The 16,279-nt window shown below is 41.9% G+C and overlaps 1 protein-coding gene across 3 annotated transcripts in view; it reads left to right on the top strand.

Annotated features, from left to right (window-relative positions):
* LOC122798124 (leukocyte elastase inhibitor-like) overlaps positions 1–16,279 on the top strand; it is a 524,655-nt gene that overhangs the window by 347,067 nt on the left and 161,309 nt on the right. The window lies entirely within an intron of this gene.

Genomic DNA, 16,279 nt, shown 5'->3' with positions numbered 1-16,279 from the left:
ATGGAACATCACATAGCAGCAGCTAACCCAGAACTTTCCCAAAGAGTTAAAGACATTATTCTTGAAGCACGCAGACCTTCAACAAGAAGGAACTATGCTGGAAAATGGAAAAGGTTTGTCATTTGGAGTACGGAAAGAGGAAAAGATGTGTCAAACATAGATATGCCTAACATTCTGGAGTATCTGGCGAACTTCTTCATTCAGGCCTGTCCTACTCCTCCATCAAGATACATGCATCAGGTATTTCAGCAGAATACAGCTTTGATCCACCTGTTTTGTTGCACCCTTTGCTCAGGCAGTTCCTCAGAGGAATCAAGAATGTAAAACCTCCAAGGAAACCACCATTACCAGCTTGGGATTTAAACTTTGTGCTAGAAAAGCTGACACTATCACCCTTTGAACCAGCAGCAACAGCAGACCTACAACACCTGTCATGGAAAACTGCTTTCCTACTGGCAATTACTTCAGCAAGGAGGGTTTCAGAACTACAGGCCTTAATGGCAGTGCAACCCTTCCTAATCTTCCACCAAGATAGAGTGTCCATGAGGACTAATCCTACATTTATGCCCAAGGTGGTATCCAGAGTGTCTTTAAACCAGGCAATCCACCTACCTACCTTCTTTCCCAACCCACAAAACAGAGGGGAAAGAATACTGCATACCTTGGATGTACATAGGCAGCTACGCTACTACTTGGACAGAACAAAAATAGCAGAAAGACTGACCAACTTTTGTAGCCTATGCAACAGGAAGGGAAGGAAAAGCTATTTCCAAACAGACAATCTCCAAATGGATCGGAAATTGCATTCGATACTGTTACTCCTTCCATGGAAAACCAATTCCACAGAACATAAGACCTCATTCTACAAGGGCAACAGCCACTACCACAGCCTTCTTACGAGGAGTGGCAACCAAAGACATTATTGAGGCGGCTACTTGGACCTCCGTGCATACATTTGCCAAGCATTATAATTTGCCTCTGTATTCCAGATCCCGAGCAGGGTTTGCCACTGCTGTACTGCAAGGGATCCTAAACACACCATAATCTACTTTTATCCTCCTCCCTAGTTGGCTATGGTATTCTACCCACTTGTTATGACTGCAGATGCATCCATGAAGGACATAGTACAGTTTTGTACCTACCATAAATGTAGATGTCCGAACTGGATAGCATCTGCAGTCAGGATTACCTCCCTCCTTCCCTCTGTGGTACTCCTAGGGTGTTTACCCTCCTAATAGCTAGCTGTTGGGGAGTCTTTTATGGTGTATTTGTTTGTATATATGTACATATATGCTTATTGTTGTGTTTACCTCTATCTATTTGGAAACATTGGCATCTATCCAAATTTTAGCCTGCAAGAGGGCTACTGGCATCTGGGGCAAGAAACACTGAGGAAAATGGCGTCGGCTGATGCTTTTATACCCGGAGGCCAACAGAGATGACGTCGGGTGGAGTGCGACATCAGCCGAAGCCGGACCCGGACTTTGGAATCCGGCCGACTGCAGGGCTGCCTGACGACAGGACAACCCACTTGTTATGACTGCAGATGCTATCCAGTTCGGACATCTACATTTATGGTAGGTACAAAACTGTACTTTTCTGCTAAACGAAGCAGAGAAGTCATCTTAGACTTAGATTTATTCTCATCCTGTTTTAAAACTTTCACTACATTTGGATCTTGTGAGGTCAGCAGATGTGTATGCAGTCCCATGACTGCAGATCTTAGCATGTAATTAATTTTTAGGAGGCCCATACCTCTTTCAGAATGGGGAATATACAGTCTTGGTATACACTGATTTTAATAAATCATTTGATGAGCATGAAGCATCCTTCTTGTTTTACTGTCCAACTGATCCAACACCTTTTGAGCCAGTCGGTCACTTCAAAACTGTAAGTTAGGACAAGAAGAGCAAATTGGTTTATAGCTTGGACTTTATTCTTAGATGTCACCACTGTTTTCAGCATTAACTCATTCCTTCCAATGGATCTCTGGAAGAATGCACTGTAACTTCCAATGGGCAGAGCCCAACCTTTTTGATAGAATCAAGTTCTGCTCTCGCATTTCAAACAAATGTTCATATCTCTGGAACCACAGAGGTTATTAAAGAAGTGCAAATGGCAAACTCTTCAGCACAGACTATTTTTATAGTGATATTCTTTAGGATGCAGGTCTAAAAATTAATTTTATAAGTCACAGTAAATATAGTAACTATTCAGTTTGTAATATTTTGTAAACAACTTGTAATATATCAGCAATCACTCAAGTTACACACGTTGTCAGCAGCATTTTGTTTATCCAGCTGAGAGATTTTGCATGATTCCATCTGTGTTAGTTGTCGAGATATTTATAAAAACATGAAATTTATGATAATATAAATAAAATATTTTATAAGCAAAAATTAATATGTCATTACCTGCACTTAACGGAGGCGAAATATCAAAACAGTTGTTTGTCATTGTGTAAGCTTTAAGATGAAATCTTTTAATATGTTGTAAGTAGCACGCTTTTGGAATTATTAAATCAAATATGAAAAAGCAGTATTTGACGCCTAGAGGTGTCAGTAAGATGTAACTGCAGAAACACCTAGTGGCATCACTTGGTTGTAATGTGTTACGTTTACTCTTCTAAAATATTCCTTACTAAATTTTATTCACATCTGTTCATGTTTTATTGTTGAACCGTCATCAATTCCCAAGTATTTATACACTCCCTGCTGCTCAAGTTCTATTATATCACATTCCTGTTCCAAACTGATGTTTTCTTGGTGCTGCAGCTTTCCTGCTTTAAAGGTTGCTTTTGCACATTGATCAAAACCAAATTACATTCTTGAATCATCTTAAAAAGTTTTGTCCAGTTGTAATTGTGCTTTCAGTTCCTCATCTGATTAACTGTACAGATGATGTTCATCGTGTTTCACTGCTGCAGTCATTACACTTGGGTTATCCTGCCGTCAGGTGGTCCCGCAGTCGGCCAGAGTTCCAAAGTCTTGGTCCGGCGTCGGTTGCTGTCACTTCTTCCCTGATGTCAGTGCTCCAGGGGTATATAAGATGCAGCCGACGCCATTTTCTTCAGTCTTTCTTGCCACACGGTGCCCGAAGCAAAAGCAGTTCGCAAGTGCCGGTCGGCCAACTCCTGAGATTTTCAAATTCGAATTTCAGAACAGAAGTCTTCAATAAAGCTAAGTACCCCATTGGGGAAACTTTTTTTTGCCTCAGACCGATGTCAGTAAAAGTTAATAATTGTATTTCTTGTGGGAAGCAAATACCTCATAAGGATTTTCATTCTTACTGCATTCCGTGCCTAGGCCCAGACCACAACGTCTCTAGTTGTCAGTTTTGTGCTAGATTTAACAAACGCACTACTAAATGTCTGTTTGATTTTGCTCGCCATTATTTTGGCCGAAGGTTCAATTATAACATGCCATTGGAACAACCGACGACCGGAATTCACAAAAAACGCAAAGACAAGAATAAGGACAGGCAACCGAGGTCCAAAACTGACAACGAAGCCTCTTCCAGGCCAGTCGCCGGTTCGCCGGTGCTCAGTGAGGCGCTTTCGCAGCCCCTGACTCCCGCCGCCTCTGAATCCCACGTGGAGACATCTAGTCCTCTGGAAACTCAAGGTAATGGGCCTACGGAAACTATTCCCTCAAATGGGTCCGGAGCCGCTGAGCAGGCATCGGCCTCTGAGGGTGTTTTCAGACCTTCACAGCTTACCATCAAAACAACAACCAAGTCAAAAACTCCATTAAAGACAAAGAAACAAGTACAGCATTCTCCTGGACAGGCCTCCATACCTAAAAAACAGATGCTGAAAATAGCCGAAGACCTAATTACTCTGATCAGGGGTTCTCATCCCCCTCCTGATAAAAGGCCTAGGCACGATACAGACTATGATTCCTCTGACCAGGTTTCCAGTTCCTCTGATTCCTCTTCAGACCAGTGATACTCTTTACCCCCCTATGAGGACTCTGATGCTGAAGAAACAATCCCTTTAGCCTCTTCTCCTGAGAATTACTCTTTTGGGGAAACTTTACATACCATGAGGGAGCATTTCCATTGGGAGAGCCAGGATTATTCAGAATCCAAGAAAAGGCTCAGAGATTTTCTGTTATTGCCTCAGCACAGGCTCCTGGCTATTCCGCCTGTGTTAGATATTGTGGATGATGTGTTCTCTGAATCTAGTTTAACCCCTGATTCTTTGCCCCCAGCTCCAGCCAAGCCAGACAGGTACTACAGAGTCCTTGACTCTCACAAATTTCTTTATAAAAACTCTGCTGCTGACCCAGAAACTATTGCCCTGGGTCCCAAAGGGGTAAAGGCTTCCACTGCTAAAATTCCAGTACCCTCTGACAGGGATTCCAGAGCATTGGATAGATGGGGGAAGAAAGTTTACACTTCTGCAGCTCTAGCAGTAAGGGCCTTAAATTGCCAGTTCCACGTGCTTAAATACCAACTATATTTAATGTCTTTGCTAAAACAGAAAATGCCTACAATCTTAGAAGGTCCTGATCATATGGAAATGCAGGACTTATTGCATGCAGCTGAACAAGTGGGAAAACATACTCTGCAATGTGGTTTTGATTCATTAGAGGCGTCTTGTAGTGCCGCAGTTACAGGATCTGTGATAAGAAGGCAAGCTTGGTTAAAAGAACAAAGTTTACCTGATCATGTTAAGGCAAAATTATTGGATGCTCCTTTACAGCATGATATCTTGTTTGGTGTTAAGGCTGAAGACGTATTAAAGAAAATGGAGGATAAAGCAAAATGTATGCAAACAGTAAAGGATTTCTTACAGGTACAGCCTCCTAGATTTAGCAGAAATTGGCCTTCTAAAAATTGGTCCTTTCCAGTGTCAGACAGACCACAAAGAGGCAGATAGGCGCCCAAGAGGCAGATCTCAGCCCCAAGGCTCTTACAGACCATGACAGTGGGGTACTTCAACCCCTAAAGGAGGAGAAGACAAGTCACAACCTTATAGGAAACAGTCACAATGACTTCCCCTTTCAAATGCCAAGCTCTTACCTTTTGGCAGCTCCCTTAGGGGGGAAACTAGCACTTTTTTCACAAAATTGGCATATGATGACAAATGGGTTCTGAATATTGTGTCTCATGGTTACAAGTTCCACTTTCACACTCTACCAAGGCCGAAAGGAATGCCAGATCTGCCACAGAATCAATGGGCAGAGGCACAAAAACAAATTACAGCCCTCATGGACATGAGAGCTATTCAAAAAGTACCAGAACAGGAACAAGGACAGGGATTTTACTCAAGACTTTTCTTGGTCCCCAGAAAGGGCAAAGCTTGGAGACCCATACTGGACCTATCTATTCTAAATACTTACCTGGATATTCCAAAATTCAAAATGTTGACACTACAGCAACTTCTTCCCATGCTGGGTATGAAGGCTTGGCTTGTTATTTTGGACCTCAAAGAGGCATACCTGCATGTCCCAATCAGACAAAATTGCAAAAGATACCTCAGATTCATAGCTGGCAAAATGCATTACCAATTTTCTGCGCTGCCCTTTGGATTATCTACTGCGCCCAGGGTCTTCACAAAATGCCTGGCACCAGTAATTGCATTTTGCAGACAGAAAGGAATTCAAATCTATCCTTACTTGGACGACTGCCTTATACAAGCAGAGAGCAAGGACATTCTACTACAGCATCTGGCGTTTGTAAAAAGATTGCTTATGGGCCTAGGGTACACAATAAATGAAAAGAAGTCAAAACTAGTGCCCTCACAAGAGATAATATTCCTGGGTGCAAGCTTAAATACAACAGCCCAGATGGCTATCTCACGCCAGACAAGCAAAGACAACTGACTCAGTATTTTCATTTGATGGCAACAAAAACCCAGCTCCCTACAAGAAAAATTCTGCAGGCCTTGGGGTTCATGGCGTCCTGCATACTACTAATACCATATGCCAGACTGTATATGAGGAAGCTACAATGGTATCTAAAAAGTGTCTGGACTCAACACTTTCACAGCTTGGAAACAGTAATACCACTCATTCTCTGACTAGAACAGGAATTTCGATGGTGGGCACAGGCATGTCATCACAACAAGGGACAGCCTTTCACTTTACCTACAGCCAGGCAGGCTATCACAACAGATGCATCAGATTACGCCTGGGGAGCACACATGGCAGGAAAATGTATCCAGGGCAAGTGGACCGCAGACCAATTGCATCTCCACATCAATCAAAAGGAGATACTAGCTTTACAAAATGCCCTGACAGCTTTCAAGGACCATCTGCATCCAGGGCAACTACTACTAAAGATGGACAACACCACAGTTATGTGGTACATAAACAAGCAAGGGGGCACTCATTCCTACCCCCTATGCAGATGAGCCATGACCTAAAAGAAAAAAGTGTATATTTTGTTTCCATCATCATACATACATTTTGTCTTATTTTTATTTTTTCCTGGTTCTCTTTTTTCCACTTTATTCAAATGATGGTAATAACAATACTAACTAATTATACAATTATATAGGTTTTTAGGGTTCTTGTACACAGACCTGAAGTAGTCTAGAAGCACAAAAGTGATCTTTCTTAACAATAGGTTATGAAAATAGAAACTGATTTTTGCATGCAAAATGTATATGTATATATTTATATAGCAATAACCCACGCCTGGGTGTGGGTAATGCTAAATTTACCCACGGTTGGCGTGGTTTGGTCCCGAGGCGGCCCGAGGGACCAAACAAAGCCAACCGTGGATAATAGCATTACCACCCAGAAGTGAGTTATTACTAATCATGACATTATTTAAGAAAAGAAACTATTACTTTTCTTAAATAATGGCATAGTATAATGCCTGTTTACTGCCCTTCCGCAGATGTCTGGCATCCGGCAGTTCTGATGTACTGCGGCGCCTGCGCAGTACATCAGAGTTGAGCAAAAGCAACGGAGAAAGCAAGATCTCCATTGCTGTTTTAGTGTTTCGCTATGTTAAATGAGTTTAACATAGCGAGAAAGTTAAAATAAGCAGCGGACATCTCCGTTGCTTATTTTAAACTGTCTCGCTATGTTAAACTCATTTAACATAGCTAAAAAAAGCAACGGAGATCTTGCTTTCTCCGTTTTTAAACACTGCCACGTTATGTAAAATAGGTTTAACATGGCGAGACAGCTTTAAAATAAGCAATGAGATCTCCGTTGCTTATTTTAAAACTGTCTCATATGTTAAACCCATTTAACATAGCGAGACAGTATTTTAAAAAAACGAGTTATACTAATGGAAAAAAGTCCGGGCGACCGGACCTTTTTCCATTAGTATAACTCGATTTACAACGGGCACGCTGGCCAATCAGCGTGCACGTTTTGGGGGATCATGGTATAATATATAATTTTTGATCGCAAAATGAACTAAGGTTGATATATTTCCAGCCATGTAGTATATTGCCTTGGATAAAATCACAGACTTAATAATCTACTTAATAATTTGGTTAAATAAGATGTACCATTAAAGTACATTAGGGCTATATATTGTTATGACAGCTACTAGGTAGGGCAGGACCAGCTCGAATGTCACACTGATGGGGGAAGGGATGTGAATTTAACATGTGTACCAATAACACTTTGTTTTACAGCACAATAAACCACTCCCATGCCTGATAAAAAGTATATATATATTTAGAAAGCTTGTGAGGAAATTATTACCCTATTTTTGTTTTACTTGGATCGCTTGTCTGTGTACTTAATAAAGGATTTTCGACTGGAAACAGACGGCCTGCCTTGCTTGGATTACTTTCGAATACTTAGTAATGCTGTAGAATTATATATTTTCTATTATTACTTTTTGACTTGACGAGTTTACGTTCACTACTTTTACTACTATTGTCTGATCTGATTAATATACAATGATTAACTATAAATGTATGGACTGAAAATCTTCCACACAGAGACGTTTCTTACTGTTTTGATCTGTTCTGATACTATGCATTGCTTTTATCTTGTCTATATTTCTAAGTATTTTTGTTGATCTGTTCCCTGTCCTATAGTTTTCTAACAGTGAAACTTTGTCTTAATTACTTAATAGTTTTCTCTGTTCGATACTTCCAGATGGCATTTGATTTCTCTCCTTCCTTTCCCTTACTGCCCTGTGTTTTTGTGGTAAAACTTAATTAATTTAGCTGCACAGTAATGTAGCCTATTTATTTCTATTATATTGTATGAATCTGTATGAACAGTCCTAATTACTGTTCATTTTTTTTCAAACTTCCAACTTTTTAGGTTTTGTTGACTTTCTTTAGTCTATTTCTTTCATTGATCTTAATATGTGTGGCCATCTCTATTAAATCAAGCAACTCTTCTCTTAGATCATTTTATTTTATACTGAGGGCACATCTTTATTTCCAGTGGGTGTTCTGTAGAAAGTTCTATAGCATCTTCATGTGCCACATTCTCTTCAGTTTCATCCTGTGTCTGTTGCTCTTTCATACAGGAACTCGCAGGCCTACCACACCACAACATTGACTGTGTCAGAGTTGCCACAGTTTCCTGTTCCTTCCCTTGCTGTGCAACTCCAATTAAACTTTTGTACTGGTTTCCTATAGAAGGCTCCAAAGTATCTTCATATAACAACTGATCAGATGTTTCTTGCTTCACTGGTTTCTCATTAATTTGGAGACCCATTGTTCTATTATGCTGTGATGTTATCAGAGTTAGACTCTCTACACTAAATCCTTCACTTTCCAGGTAATCCATAACTTCAGTTTCTATTTATGTAACTTACTAATCCTCTTTACTACTTTTTCTGTTTTCTTTTTTGTATTGTAGGATTTTTCCATGTTCAGATGCCTTTGCCTATATTTCTCTTCAAATATCTTTGGTGCTGCTCTTTTTATATTAATTAGTTCTGCTTTCTTCTTTGCATAAATATTCCAACATATCAAATCTCTTTTTCTTTCTCATGTCCATATTTCATCTTCAGATGTCTTGTGCTCCTCCTGTTTCTCCTTACTTTAAGGACTCATTATTCCATCATACTGTGATGTAACCTGTGTTGGACTTTCTACACTAAATCCTTCACTTCGCAGGTATTCCATAACTTCAACTTGTATTTTTTTTAACTTCTCCTCTACTAATCTTCTGTTCTACTTTCCCTCTTTGTTATCTTATTTTTATATTGTGAAATTTTCCATATCTGGATGCCTCTGCTTGTATTTCCCTTTGAATATCTTTGAGACTGCTTTTTGTATTGATTAATTTGGCTTTTTCCTTTGCGTAAATATTGCACCATATCAGATCTCTCTTTCTTTCCCATCCCCATATTTCATATTTCTTTTTTATACTTTCAAAAAATCTCTAGATTTTGTTTTATATTTTTGCACTTCCTCAGTCGCTTCTTTTTCCAAATGGCCCAAGTTTCTTGATCTATATAATGTTTTTCATAAATCTGTTTTATTAATGAACATGCATTTTTATTTGAAGCATCTGACAGTATTTCTTTTGCAAGTATTTATCTTTCCTCTAATTTCTCTTAATCTTTTTGTATACCTTATGTCTGGAAATTCTGGGCTTCTTGCATAATAGTAGCAATACATAATTTCTTTCTTATCCTCAGTAGTTCACTCTGTTGTTTTTATGACTCTTTTTTGGCCTGTCAATTTTTGTAATTGTTGTAGACTACTATTACTATCTACAACAGGGGAGCCTTCCTTACCCTGGGCCTGGCCTAGCCCCATTGTAGGAATGTTTCCTTGTCTGAAAATTCTGTACTGTCATATTTCCATTCCTGGCACCAGTGTACCTACGAGGATTGGGAACTTTTTTATTCTGGTTCTTGTGCACCCAGCTTTCTTTTTTTTTTATAATCTACTTCTGTCCGTGATATATGCTATATAAAATACACTCTATATTTCAATGCCATCTTGGTGAGATTTTGTGAGCCACCTCATAAATGTTCTCGCCAAGACTTGCGGATGAATTAGATTTCAGCAGTACTACTCTCCTTTGCTTTCTGATTTCCTTTCAGAACCATCCTAGGATGCCTCTTTTTTAATTTCTCCAAGTCTTTTGGCTTTCTAATATCATGATGAGAATGGACCCCATTCCTAAGTCAAAGTATGATTAAAATTCATGAAATTAGTATTGTTTCACTATTTGATGTTAGTGTTGTTTCACTCTTTTTGTTATCCAGAAGTGCTCTTCACAACACCTGCAATGTGCCCAGTAATGACTTTTCTGCAATTCTTACACAGTTATGTGTAACGGTAAGATTTCAAAGTATGGTTATCAGTTGTTATAAGACCGGTTGCTCCTACTAATATTGGAACTGTCTGGGTATCCTTCTTCCACATAGCTGTCATTTCTGCCTGCAGATCCTCATATTTTATGACTTTGTGTCTGTCTGTACATAAGATACTGTAGTCACTAGGTGTAGCAATTTCAGTGATCAATGCTACTTTTGTCTTCTTTTCATGGAGTAGTATATCATGTTTTCTTGCATCTATTTTTTGAACTGTTGGTAGTGGGTAATCCCATGTGATATAAACTTCATAATTTTCTATAATGATTTGTGGCTAATGTTTCCAATGTTTTTCAGCTACTTCAATATTATAATGTTTGCACAATCCCCAAGGCAACAGTCTTTCCACATTATTATGCCTTTCAGTATACATCCTTCTGCCAATAGTATATTGCAACCAGCAACAAGATGTGTTTCCAATTCTGTTTTACAAAACTGACATCTGTCTGTTTTTCCCACATGTTCAATGGACCAATGTGTATGCAGTCCACTATCTTGGGCTGCCAATATTAACCTTTCATCATTTGGTTTAAATTCACCTCTCCTTAACAATTCCTGTATTTGATCCTGATCAACGTGAGGTTGTTCCAAGAGATCTCTATACTTGCAACTGTATGTATGCATTTTCCACATTCTTGCCTTCTCATCTTATCCTTCACCTTATATTATTTCTTTTGTTTTTTTGGCACATTCAGTTGCAGTCTGATTTTTATCTGCTTCCGATTTGATTTCCATTCCTGCTTGATGCCGATATGCTTCTGCTAAGCTAAGCAGGGAAGTCAGACTTATCTCCTCATTTTTCAAAATTTCATTACATTTGGGTCTTTTGAGGTTAGCAGATATGTATGCAGTCCCATGATTACAGATCTGTACATATAATCAATTTCAAGGTGGCTCACACCTCCTTCAAAACGGGGAATATATAGTCTTTTGTATGTACTGATTTTTATAAATCATTTGAGAATGAAGCATCCTTCTTGTTTTCCTATCCAACACCTTTTGGGGCCAGTCAAGTCACTCCAGAACTGTAAGTTAGGACAGGAAGAGCAAATTGGTTTATAGCTTGGACTTTGTTCCTAGATGTTAATTAACATTGTTTTCAGTATTAATCTAAGTCTTCTAAAATATTCTTCTTTCAAGACCCAGTGACATTCTTATATCATCGTAAAACTTTTGACCACTTGCAGTTGTGCTTTCTGTTCCTCATCTCATGAACTTTACAGTTTTAAATCATCTTGGACTTTATTCCTAGATGTCAACACTGTTTTCAGTATTAATTAAGTCTTCTAAAATACTCTTCGTGCAAGACCAAATGACATTGTTATATCACCTGAAAAACTTTTTACCACTTGCAGTTGCGCTTTCAGTTCGTCATCTGATGAAATATACAGTTTTAAATAATCTACAAAAAAGATGAGAAGCCTTTACACTTTGTTGTTTTCTGGGAGCCAAATTGTAGCCATGGTCTAATCTGTTAAGTAGACGTTTAATGGATTAAGGGAAAGACAAAAGAGCAGCAGTGACAGAGTCACCCTGGAATATCCATCTTTGCATTTTTATCCCTGGAATAATAATTTGTCCTTTATCATGGCTTAACTGCAGAGTGGTTTGCCACTGTTTCATGGTCACTGTAATGTAATCAATTAATGTAGGGTGTATTTTATACAGTTTTAAGCACTCTTTTATCCATGAATATGGGATACTGTCAAATGCTTTTTAGTAGTCGATCCATACCATACCTAGATTCTTTCCCTTTTTACAGTTCTCCATTATAACTTTAACAACAAATGATCCTTTGTTCTATATGACTTTTACCTTTTTATTCTATTGCCATAATTGAGTTTTCTTCTAAATAACCATAAACTCTATCCATGCCTCCTAAATAGCTTGAAAGATGACTGGTCAGACCCATTAGAATTTACTGTTCATCTACAGCTTCCAGACAGGCTTCATCCCTATGAGGATGGCAGCAGTCCTCCATCTACACAAAGGGGAGCCATTAACAGACACAAGGAACTACAGACCCATAAGTTTCAAGTTTCTTGTATGCAAGGCCATAGAAAAAATTATTGTGGACCTGATAAACAAAGACATAAGAAATCTTCAAACACTGGACCCATCCTTGTTCCATTTTGCCAAAGTTAGGTCATGCCTACTAAACCTAGTGGACTTTGAGATGGTCACTAGTGCCATGGATGAATACAAAATGGTGCATACTGCCTACCTTGACATGGCAAAGTGTTTAACACAATACTTCACTCGGGTATTAAAGGAAAGCTAGCCATATGGCTCACTGATGGGACACAAAGTTTGGGTAGGGGGAATCCATCTCCACAAGAAGGCCTATTTCTAGTGGTATCTTACAGGGCTGTGTACTGGGACCTCTGCTGTTTGGAATATACTTCTGAATTCACAGCAAATGTAAAGGGCCTTTGGCTGACCAAATTTGCTGATGACTGCAAGCTGGGTGTAATCACTGAATCCCTGAAAGATGTTGAAATCCTCCAGGAGGGCCTGACACAGAAAAATAACTGGTGCCAGAGCCATGACCTAAAACTCAATGCAAAACAATGTATTATATCTTTGGGAAGACTTCCACCCCTGCAAATTATAACATTGATAAAACTCCTCCAAGAGTCGAGAAATAACTGGGAGACAGAGCCATAGGTTCATAGGTTCATACTAGGCTATCTGCCCTAGGGCATTTATAAGCCTAGCCAGAGTATGTTTGGCTTTCGACACCCATTTTAAATTAATTTTGCTATGCCCTTTTTCGAGGTTAGTATACTGTGCCTCTGTCTAACAGTGACACAGAAGTGATATGACCTAAAACTCAATGCAAAACAATGTATTATTATATCTTTGGGAAGACTTCCACCCCTGCAAATTATAACATTGATAAAACTCCTCCAAGAGTAGACCAAATGGTAAAGGACTTGGTAGTTCTGGTTGACAGTAACTGAACTTTGAAAACCTTCTGTCCATGGTGATGAGAAAATCCTTCTACATGACACAACTGGTAAGTAATGGCATGGCATCCAGGTATAAGGTCGTAGTCCCATTGTACTCTACCTGATTTAGAGCAATAATTGAGTACAATGCACCCTTCAGCATGTACCTGTCTAGGCATTTGCAACAACTGGAATGGCCATAGAGATTCCAAACTAAAAGAATACAGGGTGTAAATAACATGATCTGAAGTAGTTAACTTCATTTGAACATTTACCTGTGGGTATCGGATCTGACCTGGATCCGAGCCGGCAGCTTTCCAAGCTAGAGATCTGAGCTCCAAGCTCCTCCCCTTACCCATAATACCCTGCTACCTCCTTCCATTCCTCATATCTCATTTGCCGCGGCTTTGTCAAGCATGAGTTTTTCGAGCTCCTAGCGTTTAGGCGATTTGTAAGTGTTTTTTTGTCAAAATCTTTCTTAGTTTTTTGGTGCGTGTGGTTAGTTTAATTTCTTAGTTTAAACCCCTGAGATTTACCATTCCCTCGTAGTTTAAAGCCTAGTAGGCCCCCCCTTATCCCTTAGGTGTTTGTGTGGGCGCGTGTGTGTTTTTTTGTTTAGAAATCATGGCCGAGGCCCCAAAGGCCATCTTTTCTAAGTGCACTGACTGTGGCCATAAGCTTTCCCCAGTGGATGGCCACACTCAGTGCGTCCTCTGCCTGGGGGTACCACATTTGACCTTGGGCTGCCAAATTTGTGCAGCCTTTAACCCCCAGGCCCGGAGGGATAGGAGGAATAAGCTGATTCTGGTGGGTCTCCTACCCGCGGAGTCGGCTTCTTCCTCCTCTCACTCGGTGGCTGCTCAGCCCGCTGTCCCCTCTCCCCTGGCTGGGAGTCAAACTAACACTTCTTCCCAGGGAGAGGGACTCTACAAAAGAAAAGAGATAGAGGAGAGAGAGAGAGAAAGAGAGAGAGGGAGAAAGAGAGGCACAGAAGCCACAAGCGGTGGGCCGACTCAGCCCCCTCGGTCCCGTCTGCCAAGCTGCTCTCCTCACTCCAGAAGGTCTCTGGGCCTTCCTCCTCTCGGCTCTGTTCTCCACGCTTCTCACTGGAGCCGGAGGAGGAGGCCCGACCATCTTCAAGGTCGTTGCGGCGGCCCTCCCGGCCAGCTTCGGCGGCCTCCTCTAGGTCGACCCGTAGCCTCTCTGATGCTGATGTGGACCGGATGACGCGTCATTTTCTCCAAACCCAACTGCAGATGGGAGTGCTGCTGTCCCCCCCAGGGGGGTGTTGCCCCACGTTTTGCCCTGATAGCTCCTTCTCTGATCCACTATTGGGTTTTGGAGCCTTCAGATCCGAGGAGTCTCTGAGTCAGGGAGTCAGCGCCGATGGTTATCACTACCTTGACACCGGCCATGCCCCTGGGTTTGTCGGATCCTTTTTCAGATCCGAGCTCTCAGAGCAGAGAGCCATGCATCGGATCTGAGGGGGCTGGTATGTCTTCGGCTCCATTTCGGTCGGAGCACACTTCCCTCTCCGGTCCAAGCGCTTCGGCTCTGATGCCAATCCCCACACCGGATCCGAGGGTGTTAACCACGGAGCCCAGAGAGACTGGTTCACCCTCGGCTTTCGACGTGGTGGAGAGGGTCCTCTCGAAAGGTTTGAGACCCCTGCTCTTTCTTCGGATTCTGCCCCCACTCCCTTGCAGCTGGGCTTGTCTTCCATCGTCCAGTCCTAGGGACGGCCTGCGTTGATGCCCCAGCCCATTCCTCTGGCAGAATACGACCGTGTTGGTGAGCCCTCCTCGGACAATCCCACAAAGAGGCCCCTCACAAACGTAAGTGTAAGAGGAGGCACTTGGACTCCCCTGAGTCCCTCATGGAAGACACCGATTTGGAGAAAGGGGAAGGTTCCCCCAGGTCACCCCCCCCCGAGGATGTCTCCTTTGGAGACATTATAGAAATGTTTCGACTAAAGGGGGGGTGGTCAGCCCAAAAACCTTCCTCTGAGTCGGTGTTCCTGGAGGCATTTGACGCAGGCCCGTCTACCTCTTGGGTGTCCCCTCCAGCCGACCCCCTGGTTGACCTCATCACTACCAGGGCGTGGAAGGAACCGGACACTGTAGAGCCAATCCCCAGGAGACCCGATAGGATTCTTAGTCCCCCTGTAGATAGGACGGATTGGAGTAAGGGTTCCCTGGTAGATGCCATGGTGGCGGCAGCCACCAAGAAGGAACTTGCCCAGGATAGTTCCTCGATCCATCCCCCTGATAAGGAGTCTCGGACGATGGATCTCATCGGGAAGCAGATGTTTGCCTCAGCTACCTTTTCCAGAAGGGCGCTGAATTATTTGGCCCATGTAATTAGACTTCAGCGGGATCTGGTGAAAGAATACGCGGAGTCTCCCCCTGAGTCCATTTCGGCCGAGGACAAATGGACTTTCTCGGCTCGCATGGCCACTCTGAAATCTGTTTCAAATACGTCTATGCGGCTACTTTCCCATGCCACGGATGGGGGCCGCTAGAGCCAGCGGGTCCGGCATCGCCTTAAGGCTTCACGCCTGGCTCCGGCTTTGTGACTTTGCAGGACCTTTCAAGGCATCCTTCACGATTGCACCCTTCGGTTCTACCTTGTTGGGGAAGACAGTCCGTGCACATTGGTTCAGAGCGAGAAAGACTGAAGACGCTTTCTGCCGTTGGAGTCTGCTTCTCGGCTCCTCAAAGGTCTTTTTTCAGGAACCAGAGAGGACAAAAAAAGATGTGGTTCCGGAAGTCTCAGCAGTCCCGTTATGCTCTGGATGCGAGCGTAACGGACCCTTCGTCCTTCAGAGGCAGAGGGTGACAAGGTGGACATCGGCCCAGAAGGGGGCTGAAAATTTTGGGTCACGGGAACCTTTTTCTGACCAACCCACGCAGCAGCCCTGAGGTGTTGCCTGACTGCTCCTCTCTGGAGGCAGTCGCGGGGCATTTTTCAAAGCACATGGCCCAATGGGAGTCCATCACAACAGATTGCTGGGTGCTTTGAATAATATCCAGAGGTTACTCAATCCCTTTCATAAACATGCCTCC

Source organism: Protopterus annectens, chromosome 3.part1, assembly GCF_019279795.1.
Source record: "Protopterus annectens isolate FY-2018-M chromosome 3.part1, PAN1.0, whole genome shotgun sequence".
NCBI lineage: Eukaryota > Metazoa > Chordata > Ceratodontiformes > Protopteridae > Protopterus > Protopterus annectens.
This window is presented reverse-complemented; position numbering and strand designations above follow the sequence as displayed.